Consider the following 11,205-nt stretch of genomic DNA (forward strand, 5'->3'; position numbering starts at 1 on the left):
ATTCTTCGCCAGCACCACAACTCAAAAGCATCAACTCTTCTTCGGTCTTCCTTATTCATTGTCCAGCTCTCACATGCATACGAGGCAATTGGAAATATCATGGCTTGTGTCATGTCAATAAAAAATTAGAAATGATTCAAGATCTACAGCCAGAAATCCAGAAATTCACTTCACCAAAAAGGATATTCAGGCATCCAACAAACATGAAAAAATGCTCATGATCATTAGCCATTAGAGAGATGCAAATCTAAACAACATACTATCTTGCCCCAGCACTAGTAGCAAAGTTCAAAAAGACAGAAAATAACAAATGCTGGTGCAGATGAGGAGAGATCTGGACTCTCATACACTGCTGGCAGGACTGTAAATGGTACAACTACTATGGAAAGCAGTATGGCGATTCCTTAAAAAGTTGGAATTAGATACCATTAGACCCAGCCATTCCATTACTAGGTATATATCCTAAAGAAGTGAGACCATGACAAGAACAGACATGCACACCCATGTTCATCACAGCACTATTTACAATAGCCAAAAGGTGGAAATAATCTAGGTGTCTATTAACTGAAGAATGGACAACCTAACTGTGGTACATACACACAATGGAATACTACGCAGTCCTAAAGAAAAATGTAGAATCTGCAAAACACTACATAATGTGGATGAACTTGGAGGACAATATGCTGAGTGAAATAAGTCAATCACAGAAGGACAAATATTTTATTAGTCCGTTATTGTAAAAAGTCAAGGAAAAGTTTATCTATGGAAGGAAATTTTCTTTGTTGGTTACCAGGGGTGGGAGGGGAGGGAAGGGAACAGTGTTATATAGGTAGAAATAAATATTGATTTGGATGAAGAGAAGGGAATGTGCCAAATGTGAGTGATCAGCACGGTGACACTGAGGAAAAGGAAGACAGAGAGGTACTTGGGAGGTACCGACAACAAAGATGAGCCCTTTTGCACATACAGTACTAGGATGTCAGTGAAGGCAAATATGGATACATGGCTGGATAGATGTGTGGACAGCCTGAATTATTAGGTATGTCTATGTAGGGGGGGAGTGTACCCAAGACCATATATAAGGTTGGCAGACAATGTTTCTATGAGTGTATTTGTATGTTCTGTAAGAACAGGTGTATAGTAGAGCTGACAAGGGACAAGGTTGTAGTGACTTTTTGGTCACAGCCAGCTACCCAGAGGGAGCGAGTAGTTGAACCTGTGGGCTCGGGACTATAGTCCCAGGGGACATCAAGCTCAATTGGCATAATACACTACACAAAACAATGTTCCACCTCCTACTTTGGTGAGTAGCGACTGGGATCTCAAAACCTTGCAAGCAGCCATCAAGGTCTCTCCTCGTCCAGAGCAAAGAAGAATGAGGAAACCCAGAGATTCATGGAAACAATTAGTCCAAGCGACTGGTACACCATGCTATCCTCAGCCTATACGACTATGAGACCAGAAGAAGTAGATGGTGCCCAGCTACCACTGTCAACCACTAGGAAGGGGATCTGTGTAGGAGATCCTGGATAGAGAGAGAGAACAATGTGGGACAAAACTCAAAACCCCTTGGGAAATAAAAAGGGGGTGACCAGGTTTGCTGGTGGAAGCACTGAGGCTATGGCCCCTAGCTGGCCTTCGTGTCTGGAACTGAACCCACACCTGTGGCTACCAGCCAAACAAAAGATAAGGATATGAGGTGAATATTTACAATAGGTAGATGGTGATGCCCAGACCTCTACGACTGCTGTTTGACAAAGCTCCAGCTGTCAAGAGTCTTGGGCAGAAGCCAATTCCACCTTTACTTTCGATTGTATTCTGGTCTGTTATCTTAATTGCTACAATAATCTTTATGGTGATCATGCTCCTTCTGGTTCATCCCAGAGGGTCCAAAACTGATTTTCATGTTTCCCATGAATCAGGCCACCTTCCAGATGACTCTCTGAGTTCCAATTCCAAAAACCCCAGTTTTCCTAGAAATCCCATGATGAGCCAGAGCAAGAAAGGACCCTGGGAATCCTAAAGACATTGAGAATTCACATTGGTGGAAAGATCTCATGGCTACTCAACCTCCTACAATACCAACCCCTGCAACACAACATAGAAAAGGGATTACTCCTGATAGGAAGAAACCTTGGCCTAAGTGGCTGCCTCCTACAGTTAAGCCTCCTTATAATGTAGCTTATAGAATTAATGATAGACTTTGGTATCCTCCTCGGGAAGGGGAGCCTAAACCTTCCCAATGACCTAACCTTCCTCTTCCTTATACTGGGACATACATAGAAGGTAAAAGAATGGTGTGGGTAGATGGAAAAAAAGAGTTCCTTTTTACTCTCTCCCTTTCTTAGAGAGATTAAAATTATCAGGGCCTAGGTGTAAAACTACTGCACAGAGATATCTAATCAAGCAATGGGACAGTTATTTTAAGAAACTAAAAGGCCACAAGTGTATGTTACTGGACTATGTAGACCATCTGCACCCCCAGGCTGGTGATAATTCAGAGAATGGTGCCAACCACAAGGTTGGGTCACATGTTCTGGCCCTATGTTGTATTCTTCACCCTTACCATTTTTTCATGTTTTAGTTAACCTCATTGTCTAGCACATTTTACTTATATAATGTTAATGATAGATAAGTTAGATAAGATAAGACGTAAGTTAAGTTTTTAAGTTTAATAATAGTTTTGTAAGTTTTAGAAAGTGAATAGCCCACAGCCATGTACCTGGAATTGTGTGTTTGTCATTTTGCTTTGTCATTTGTAATCTGCAATATAGTATAAAATAAAGAAGGCCACCTCATTATGTGGGGCACATCTTCATCTTATGTGAGTGTGTCTCCATCATCTCGCCGACACCACCTCTCCCTCCAGAGACCCACAGCTGAGGCTGGACCTTGGCAGGTAGATACACTCCTTAGAGAGAACAATCATGGGAGAATAGAAGGGCTGTGTGTGCACAGGGACATAGTTCAGGGGGCAGGAGTGAATGGAGGGCAGGACACAGGGAAGAGGTACTGTGCGGAGGACGTGGGAGGGGACCTGTTGCATTGTGGGAAGCTGTAGTCAATGTCATGAGACAAAGTGTATATGAACTGCTGTATGGAATGTGAATTTGTTCTGTAAACTTTCACCCAAACCACAATAATAATAATAATAATAATAATAAAATTGTAAGAGATTATTTTCTCCTTAAGAAATGATATCCAGTTCTGAAATCAGGAGTTTGTACCTCTAGATGTTAGAGTTTACATTAAGTTCCTGCCAAGATTCACCTCTTGGATTCTGCTTCCTCTTTATAACTGCTTTGTCTGTTGATTTCAAAATTACCTGCTCTTATCACTGGCACTATCCAACCCCCAGCCACTCAGAGGAGAGATAAAAGGAGAGATCCGTTCAGGGAACACTACTAGTCTGTGCTAGTCAGAATTACCTAGAATGTACCTTTCAGAGAAAAGTGCTCTTGCCTGAGAGCTCAGGAAGCCAAGAAGGAAAAAAAAATGAGTCATGGCAAAGAGTAAGGGCCATGATGCAAAGTGAGACACAGGCAGTCCCTCTGCCACAAGTGGATGGCTTTAACAAACAGAAATTAATGCTTTTACAGATTAGGAGGCTAAAAGTACAAATTCAGAGTGCCAGAGCTGGGGCCTGGATAAAGTCCCCTCAACCTTGGACTTCAGCTCTGCCTCTTGTTCCAGGCCCCGTGGATCTGAAGGCTTCCACTAATTGATGCAACCACTGGCTGCTGAGGCTGATTAACTGAAGATTGACAAGTAAAATTGCACAATCCCAAGATCATCAAGCAAGATGATTGGCCACTTGTTCAAGTCCAGGAACTGGAAACAAAGGTTTGGCCAAAAGGAGGATCCAAACTGAGTGAAAAACTAGAGGCTTTTCCCAAAGCTTCTCCTTATATACTGAAATCAAACCACATGTTGAGGGTAAATCCCCTTCAACTACATGTCTGCTCACAGGAGGTTCCATCATGGAGGTGATTATAATTTAATCACAGGGAATAACTGCATGTAGCTGCCAAGCACTCAGAAGCACAGCCCAGCCAAGGAGACACACAACCTTAAGAACCATAGGCAGGAAGAGACAAACTTGTGGAATAAAAGTAGTTCAGAAGCAAATCTTGCAAATATGAGAGTCTAACCACTGGATCTAATACATACCCAATTTGGTTGGGTAGACTTGAACAAACTATAGTCTTCAACCATAGATACAAAAGCTCTAACACCCTTAATGTGACTCTTATTTACCAAAGGGGATCATTTTGACTTCTGCCTTAATGGATATTTCAATAAATCATAGTCTAAACTGGAAGTCTTTGAAGACATTTTATGCTCCTACAGACAACCGGAAGAATAGTATCTGTAAGGATTAACAGTATAGTAACATTGTTGTTATTATGTGCTGTCAAGTCAGACCCAACTCATAGCAACCCTTACTTGGGTTTCCAAGGTGGTATCACTACAGAAGTAGATTGCCCAACCTTCCTTCTGAGTGACTGGTGGGTTTGAACCACCAGTCCTCTGGTTAGCTGTCAAGTGCCTTAGGCACTATGCTACCAGATCTCCCAATAGTAACGGTAACGGTACTAGTAATACATCTAACATTGTATTCACTATTAAACACTTCACCCAACAATAGGAGAATGTGAACTCTTCCCAAGAATACACGGGACATATATAAAGATAGCTCACATTTTGGGCTATGAAATGAACTTCAACATATTCAGAAGAATTGAGGTTATAAAGTGAAAATGGAATCAAACTAGAAATATATAAGAGAAAGATAAGAGGAGCATCCCTAAACATTTGGAAACTAAACAACGCATCCACCACTCACCTGTCAATTTGTCTTACTGTGGTGGCTTGGGTGTTGCTGTGATACTGAAAGCTATGCCTTTGGTATTTCACTACCATCAGGGTCACTCATGGTCAGCAGGTTTCAGTGGATTTTCCAGAGGAAGGCAGACTGGGAAGGATGGACCCATCCACTTCTGAAAACACTGGCCTCTGAAAACCTTATGAATAGCAGTGAAACATTGTCTGATGTATTACTGGAAAACTTCAAGAAATGAGTAACAGTGGAACATTATCTGACATAGTGCCAGAAGACAAGCCCCTCAGGTTAGAAAGCAATCAAAACACTACTGGGGAAGAGCTGCCTCCTCAAAGTAAAGTCAACCTTAATGACTCTAGATGGAAGAAAACTTTCAGGACCTACATTTACTGATGTGGCAAATGAGTGAAAATTAGAAGAAACACCTTTCACATTCATTAATATTCAGAATGTGAAACATAGGAACTACGAATCTAGGAAAATTGGAAGTTGTCAAAAATGAAAAACTGGGAACAACTCAGATGTCCTTCAGTGGGTGAATGAATACTTAAACAATTGGTGGTAAATCCATTCCATGGAATACTAACCAGTTACTTTCAAGTCAAATTTGATTCCTGGTGATTCTATGTGTGAGAGAGTAGAACTGGACTCCACAGGGTTCTCAATTGCAAATTTTTTGGAATTAGTTTGCAAAGACTTTCTTCTTTGGCACCTTGGGGTGGAGTCAAACCTCCAACTTCTCTGTTAGTAGCCATATTACTAACTACTAAGAGGTTAACTTTTGGACTACTCAGACTACACAGAGTAAAATAAATAAACTATCAATACATATAACATCCTGACCTGAAAAACTCTCCAGAAAACTGATGAGTAAAAAAGAGCCAATCCCACAAGTTTACCTACTATATGATTTCATTTATATAACATTCATCAAATGACAAAATTGCAGAAATTGAGAACAGACTAATGGTTGTCAGGGACAAAGGAGAAGGTCGAGGTAGAAGGGATATGGATGTGGTTATAAAAAGAAATTTGGGACTCCAGTGGTGAGGAAAATGCTCTGAATGTTCACTGCATCAATGTCAATATCTGATTGAGATATTTTACCATAGCTTTGAAAATGCTACCATTGGTGGAAATTTGGTGAAAGATACATGGCATGTCTCTGTATTGTTTCTTATAATTATGTATGAACATACAATTATCTTAAAATTTAAAATTCAACTAAAAAATCAACATAGGCCTGTAGGTCATAGTTCTGCAGTTCCTGTTGGAAATGTACAGAATTATCTCAACCACAAATTGCTAGAGGAACCCGCTCCTCTTTGAGGTTTCTTGCACATGAAGAAGATATTTTGGAAACATGCTCCAGGCTGCCTATACTCTGATGTCCTTTCCCGACACAGTAGGTTCTGACTTACCACTTTGTTTGACCCTTGACTTACTCCAAATGCACATACCAATGCTAAGTCATCACAATTCCTAGTTTCTGTCCAAATAAAATTTTAAGCTGGAATTATGAGTAACTCAAACACTGAATAACTATAGCTGCACAAATGACACAACAGATGACTCACATGTCATGGTTTTTTACCCCTAAAGCTTTTCTACTTGCTAAATCTATCAGAAAATGTGTCACATAACAAGTCTGTGAAACAGAGTACAGAAGAAAGTAGGTTTGTTGAGTTATGAGATCACAGAGAATAATAGCATTCCAGAAAGTTCCAAGCACAGGCCAATTTGTAACATCTATTGTAAGGATCAAATGATCCTTAGATTTTTTAAGAGGGTAGGTAGTTCTCAAATTCCTTTAAGAATCTCCTGAAAGTTTTGCATCCTCTCCCCATAAAGATGAATATATATACACACATACCCATTTGCCAGTAGGTCAAAAAATATAACCACTGCTAAAACCATTTTCTTTGACTCTATTTTAGAAGAATGCTCAAATTATAAACATTATCAATATCCAAGCAGTAAATGCCAAACTCACCTCTGAAATTCTTGAGCCTATGATCTCCAGAATCAGCCTCAGGAATGTTAGTGACACTTGTTAGTACAAAAATTCTATTCTATTGCATTGTTTTCTTCCAATATTCAAATTGCTGATATTCCTTTTCTGTTTAGAATCAATGAATATACAATAGATTTAGTATATGATGTCTTCTCATTGCATCATGCATTTGTCAATTTTGCCACAATAATGCTGGTCACAAACCATGCCAAAGCTCAATGGTTTACAAAACTAGCATTTATTCTCATGCTCAAAGACCTTTAGGTTAACTGCATTTGCATGATTTGAGCTAGGCTCTGCCAGGCTGTATATTAGATGAACAAGACTGGAGTTGGTTTTCGATCTGCTCTACATATCTATTATATCCTTAGACCAAAGGTTACTCAGGGAGTATTCTCATGGCAAATAGTAAGAGAATAAAAAACCTAAACCACATAAGCACAATTATAGACTCTATTTGACATTGTATCTGTTAATATTACATTGATCAAACAAGTCCTACACAGCTGATTCCAACATCAATGGGGTGGCAAAGTGTCTACAGTAGGAAATGGAAAGGAATGAGCATTTTCTAAGCACTGATACAATAAATCACCCAGCACAAATATTCTTCAATCATTCCCTCAAAGCAATAAAGATGCTCAAGATGATATCAAGTGATAGATAGTTCATCACATCAAATCCCTAAGGAAACTGGTAACAAAATATATAGATAGATATATAGATACTGCTGAGATCATTTTCTTTGATGTGACAATGTTTTACAGCACAGTTTCTCAGCCTTGGTATGATTAAATTTTCAACCATATAGTTCTTGTTGTGGGGGGCTGTCCTGTGTATCATACTTTTCTGGCCTCTACCTACTAGATTCTCGTAGCACTCCCCTCAACCTCCACTTCATCAAGATAATAAAAAATATTGCCAAACATTGCCATATGTTCCCTGGGGTCAACATTGCCAGCGTTTGAGAAACTGTGTTTCAGAGGAGTGGGTAAACATCCAAGATATGATACATATTGTCATTTGCCAAATGGTAAATACAAGTAACAAAACACTTTTCTATATTAATATAAATAAATTTATATCCCAATAAACTTCATTAGGTGCCTTTTATAGGGTACATATTGGCTTGTTGTTATTGTTGTTGATTGCCATCCAGCTGATTGCAATTCATTGCAACCCTTATTAGTTGAAAGGTTGACAATTTGAACACATTGGCTAACCACCCTCAAATATTTATTACTACACTTCCAGGTGGGTATCATTATTAGTGATGTTTAAAATAAGGTTCATTAAGTGAATTACTCAAGGAACCAGAGATAACAAGAGGTGAAACTGGGATTTGAACCAAAATTCACCAATTTAAATTCATATAACATATTTGTAAGAATTCTCGATTACTGAAAATATGACCATGCTGTTTTGTTAAATATCCTTTCCATATTAAAATTTGTAATAACCAAGAACTTAATAAATATTGACCAATTCAGTTAAGATTTCAATTGAGTACCCTTTATCATTCATATCACAAACACTAAATTATAAATTATTCATAAGGTCTTCAACACTGAGAATGATGTTGTTGTTGTTGTTGTCAGGTGCCACTAACTTGGCTTCAACTAAGATTGACCCTTTGTACAACAGAACAAAGTATTTTCCAATCCTACACTATTCTCACAATACTTGCTGTGCTTGAGCCCATCGTTGCAGCTACTGTGTCAATTCATCTTCTTGATGGTCTTCCCTTTTTTCACTAACCTACTTTACCAAGCATGATATCCTTCTCCAAGGACTAGTCCCTTCTGACAACATGACCAAAGTTTTTGTTGTCATTAGGTGCTATTGAGTCAGATCCAACTCATAGAAACCCCATGTACAACAGAACAAAGCACTGCCCAGTTGTGCTCCATTCTCACAATACTCGCTATACACGAGCCTATCATTGAAGCCACTGTGTCAATCCATCTTGCTGAGAGTCTTTCACTTTCTTGCTGACCCTCCACTTTACCAAGCATGATACCTTTCTCTGAGAAATGGTCTCTTATGATAACAAGACCAAGGTAGGTGAGACAAAGTCTGGCCATTCTCACTTCCAAGAAGTATTTTGGCTGCACTTCTTCCAGGAAAAATTTGGTCATTTCTTCTGGCAGTCTGTACTTCACCAACACCACAATTCAAAAACATCAACTCTTCTTTGGTTTTCCTTTTTTGTTGCCCAGCTTTCATATGCACATGAGGTGACAGAAAATACCATGAGTTGGTATTGTATTAGATGCACCTTAGTCTTCAAAGTGTCATCTTTGCTCTCCAATACTTTAAAGTAAAGTGCAATATAACGTCTGATTTCTTGACTGCTGCTTCAATTGGTGTTGATTTTGGATCCAAGTAATATGAAATCTTTGAAAACTTCAATATTTTCTCCATTTATCATGATGATGCTTATTGGTCCCGTTTTGAGGATTTTCATTTTCTTTATATTGAAGTGTAATTCGTATTGCAAACTATAGTCTTTAATATTCATCAGTAAATGCTTCAAGTCATCTTCTCTTTCAGCAAGCAAGGTTGTGTCATCTGCATATCACAGATTGTTAATGAGTCTTCCTCCAATCCTGCTGCCACACTCTTCTTTATATAGTCCAGCTTCTCAAATTATTTGCTCAGCATCCACATTGAATAAGTGTGGTGAATGGATACAACCCTGACCAACATTATTCCTGATTTTACACCAGACAGTGTCCCCTTTTTCTGTTTGAATGGAAACCTCCTGATCTATGTACAGATCCTTCATGAGCACAAGTAAGTTTTCTGGAATTCTCACTCATTTCAATGTTATCCATAATTTGATATGATCCACACAGTTAAATGTTTTTGCAAACTCAATAAAACACAAATAACTATCTTTCTGGCATTCTTTACTTTCAGCCAAGATCCATCTGATATCAGCAATGATATTCCTCATTCCATGACCTCTCTGACTCCAGCTTGCATTTCTGGAACTTCCATGTCAATACACTGATGCAACCATTTTGAATTATCTTCAGAAAAATTTTACTTCTGTGTGATATTAATAATATTGTTTGATAATTTCCACATTCTGTGGGATCAGTCTTCTTTGGAATGTGTACAAATATGGCTCTCTTCCAGTCAGATGGCCAGGTGGCTGCCTTCCGAATTTCTTGGCAGAGATGAATAAGTGCCTCCAGCACAGCATCCATTTGTTGAAATATCTCAATGGGCACTCTGCCAATTCCTGGACCCCTGTTTTTTGCCAATTCCTTCAGTGCAGCTTCAAATTTTTCCTCCAATACTTCAGTTATTTGTCACATGCACCTCCTGAAATAGATGAACATTGACTATTTCTTTTTTGTCCACTGACTCTGTATTCCTTCCATTTTCTTTTGATGATTTCTGCATCATTAATAGTTTGCCCATAGAATCTATTGATATTGCAACTCAAGCTTGGAATTTTTTCTTCAGTTCTCTCAGCTTGAGAAATGCTGAGCGTGTTCTTCCCTTTTGGTTTTCTAACTCCAGGTCTTTGCACATTTAATTATAATAATTGATTTTGTCTTCTCGAACCACTCTTTGAAATCTTCTGTTCAGTTTGGTTATCTTGTCATTTCTTCCATTTGCTTTAGCTACTCTCTGTTCAAAAGTAAGTTCCAGGTCTCTTCTGACATCCATTTTGGTCTTTTATTTATTTTCTGTCTTCTTAATGACCTTTAACTTTCTTCATGTATGATGATCCTGATGTCATCCCACAATTCACTTGGTTTCCAGTCATTGTTGTTCTATGTGTATTCTATTCTTCAGAGAGTCTCTAAATTCAGGTGGGATATAATCAAGGTCATATTTTGGCACTCCAGGAATTGTTTTAATTGTCTTCAGCTTCAACTTGAACTTGGATATGAGCAATTGATGGTCTGTTTCACAGTCATCTCCTGGCCTTGTTTCAGCTGAAGACCCTGAGCTTCTCCATCTCATCTTTTCACACATGTAGTCAATTTGATTTCCTGTATATTCCATCTGGTGAGGTTCACATGTATAGCCATCATTTATGGTGTTGAAAAAAGGTATTTGCAAAGAATGAGTCATTGGTCTTGCAAAATTCTATCATACAATCTCCAGTGTCATTTCTATCACCAAGGCCATATTTTCTAACTACTGATGATTCTTCTTTGTTTCTAACTTTCTCATTCCAATCACCAGTAATAATCAATACATCTTGAGTATATGTTCGGTCAATTCAAGCTGAAGAAGTTGGTAAAAATCTTCAACTCTCTCGTCTTTGGCTTTGGTGGTTGGTGTGTAATTTGAGTAATAGTAGTATTAACTAGTTTTCTTGTAG

This window comes from Orycteropus afer, unplaced genomic scaffold (genome assembly GCF_000298275.1).
Source record: "Orycteropus afer afer isolate SDZICR_OR568_19922 unplaced genomic scaffold, OryAfe1.0 scaffold00158, whole genome shotgun sequence".
In the NCBI taxonomy this organism is placed as follows: Eukaryota; Metazoa; Chordata; class Mammalia; order Tubulidentata; family Orycteropodidae; genus Orycteropus; species Orycteropus afer.